The 2,707-nt window shown below is 45.3% G+C and overlaps 1 long non-coding RNA gene across 1 annotated transcript; it reads left to right on the top strand.

Moving 5' to 3' along the window:
• The first annotated feature begins 200 nt into the window (after positions 1–200).
• LOC140626685 (uncharacterized) lies at positions 201–1,710 on the top strand. The gene is made up of 3 exons (XR_012025731.1): positions 201–307; positions 400–621; positions 1,380–1,710. It is a non-coding gene; the product is annotated as an uncharacterized lncRNA (long non-coding RNA).
• The last annotated feature ends 997 nt before the right edge of the window (positions 1,711–2,707 follow it).

Genomic DNA, 2,707 nt, shown 5'->3' with positions numbered 1-2,707 from the left:
TTTTATGAAGAGGTCTGGGCTGTGTGTGTGTGTGTGTGTGTGTGTGTGTTTGCATGTGTGCACACAGTGCGCCACACCAAGGGGAGAGCGGTCTATGAAGGTGACAGGAGGGGCATGTCCACTAGGATGAGAACCATTTTGGTATCTCTAGCTTTATACACTTTGGAATCTCAGGTCTAAAAATAACCCCCTTTTGGAACCCGTGTTGTTTATCTGTATCCTGGGTTTTCCCATTCTTAAAAATACCCTGACATGCATATAAAGACTGCGTTCCAAAGGTTAATGCTCCTTAATCCTGAAGGGAGTGGTGAGTAAATTCCTTATATATCAATCTAAGAATAGGTCTTGGAGCTATTCTAGTGTATGTCATAATATGAGTGGTTTCTTCTTTTTTTAAAGGAAGCAAATAGTAATGGATGCAGAAGGAGAGGTTTAAAAGGAAGAGATGAATTTCTTTAGACCAAATAAAAATGATCCCTCACGCTTGTCTAGAGCTTAAAGGAGTCACTGCATAGAAGTGATTTTATCTGAAAGTGGAGGGGAAAAGAGAAATTGTACATGGACACTTCCCTCACCCTGGCATTTCCTATTGAAGCCCAGAAACTCTGGAAATAGGAGAAAGTGAGATTTTTGTTTTGTTTTGTTTTGTTTTGATTAAACAAAGGCTGCTTTCCACTCTGGTTTCTTGTTGTTGTTGTGTTTTTTTGTTTTGTTTTTTTTTTTTTGTTTTTTGACCTGAGAGTTTGATTGTTCCCTCTGCATGCAGGGATAACAGGTCTGCGGTGTCTCACTTGCCCTCTCCACACAGAATCCTGTGGATCTTTCTGTTTCTCACAGAATGTCTGGCACCAGACTTTCTGAATCAGCCTTGTTTCTGCCCTGCTGCTCCTGATGTGCTAGCGTCCAGGCAAAGAGTAAAAGAAAGCGAATGGAGGCAGGTGGAGGCTCCAGATGGAACCTGGGGGCCTCCCTCCTCTGATGGCCTCTCTTCCTCCCCCTTCAGCCTCCTGGCCACCACCTTCCCTGCAAATGGATCACCTCTGATCTACACCCCAAAGTATTTCCTCACAGTATCCAGTTTTGGGGGAGTTAAAGACGAGCAAAATTCTGAAATAGTGTGCCTCTGCGCAAGCTGGGAAGGTCAACTAGGTCTTTGTTTATTTGTTTGTTTTTTTTTTTTAAATTTTTTTTTCATTTATTTATGATAGTCACACAGAGAGAGAGAGAGGCAGAGACATAGGCAGAGGGAGAAGCAGGCTCCATGCACCGGGAGCCTGACGTGGGATTCGATCCTGGGTCTCCAGGATCGCGCCCTGGGCCAAAGGCAGGCGCTAAACCGCTGCGCCACTCAGGGATCCCTATTTGTTTGTTTTTTGAAGGACAGATCCTGCATGACCCACGGTGCCTTCTCACTTCCTGCTGGAGTTATTGCAAAAGGAATCCAGGAGACAATGGGGCTGCTGAACACTTTCCAGAATCGGGGCATGCCTGCTATGGTATCAGGGGCCCTTTTGCTCGGGGCCTTTCCTGGGTTCCCCTCCAGGGTCACCAGCATGGGTCACACTTCCTTCCCCCAAGCTGGCTTGTTCCATCAGGACTTTCAGGGAAACCAGCGGCTGCCGGTGGTTGAGACTTCTGCTCATATGTAGCCCTGGCGGAAAGAAAGCACTCTAGAAAGGGATTATATAATGGATTGTAATGACACTGCTTATGGTGGTTGTTATTTTGAAATGTGTCCTGGAGTAATAATATATTTCAGCACTCAGTTTAGATTTCACATTCTCAAGCAAAATCATGTGTAGTAAGGAGGGAGCTCTCTGCCCCTAAAAGCTCTTGTTCTGATGTCATGCCTACAATCCTATCTCTTCCTATAGGTTATTTAAATGTCTCCTGAGATAACCAGTTGCATGTAGCCAAACCCCCTTTTTAATTGAGTTTTTTTTTTTAAGATGAGTCATATATCCCCCCAAAAAAGCACCAATTCAGAATAAAGGCAGGAACATTCTAGACATTTTCGAGACACCAGTCTAAGGGCAGAAAGGAAATTTCATAACTATCATTATGTATTATGGTACATCCAGTCCCAGGCCCACATCTCTTAGATAACCCCCCTCATCCTATACCCCGTCCCCCCACTATCCCTACCTCCCTGATGTTATCTGTTCACGGTTTTGTGCTGCTGGCTCTCATTCTGGATTTGTATGGGTAACCTCTCCTCTGGGCACTGATAACCCACCCACCTCTAAGGGTCAGTTGAATAATGCACTAAGGTGAGTGGTCATGGTTCTCAACAGAGGTGACTTTGCACTTGAGGGGATATTTGACAATGCAGTTTTGGTCATCACGCTTGGTGGGAGGATGCTACTGGCCAGTGGGACAGAGGCCGGGGTGCTGCTCTACACCCTACAATGCATGGCAAAGGTCCCCCACACAATGTCAATAGTGCCTAGGCGGAGAAACCCTGCCTTAACCTGTGATTGATTTATAGTTTTCCTCTTAAATTCCACTTTTTCCGTGAAGCTTCCTCTGAATGACCCTGTTTTCTCCCTTCTTTGAACTCCACTCTACATTTGGCACTAAGCCATGCACTGCATCGCATTGTTCTTTAGAATTTGTGTGTGGACAGCTCATCTCCCTAATTGGATGTGAGGTTTCCTGACAGCAGGGCTCATCTCCCCTTCCTTTGTGTGTTTAACTGTACTCGACC

Source organism: Canis lupus, chromosome 38 (assembly GCF_048164855.1).
Source record: "Canis lupus baileyi chromosome 38, mCanLup2.hap1, whole genome shotgun sequence".
Lineage (NCBI taxonomy): Eukaryota > Metazoa > Chordata > Mammalia > Carnivora > Canidae > Canis > Canis lupus.
The sequence above is the reverse complement of the archived record's forward strand: the minus strand, read 5'-3'. Positions and strand labels throughout refer to the sequence as shown.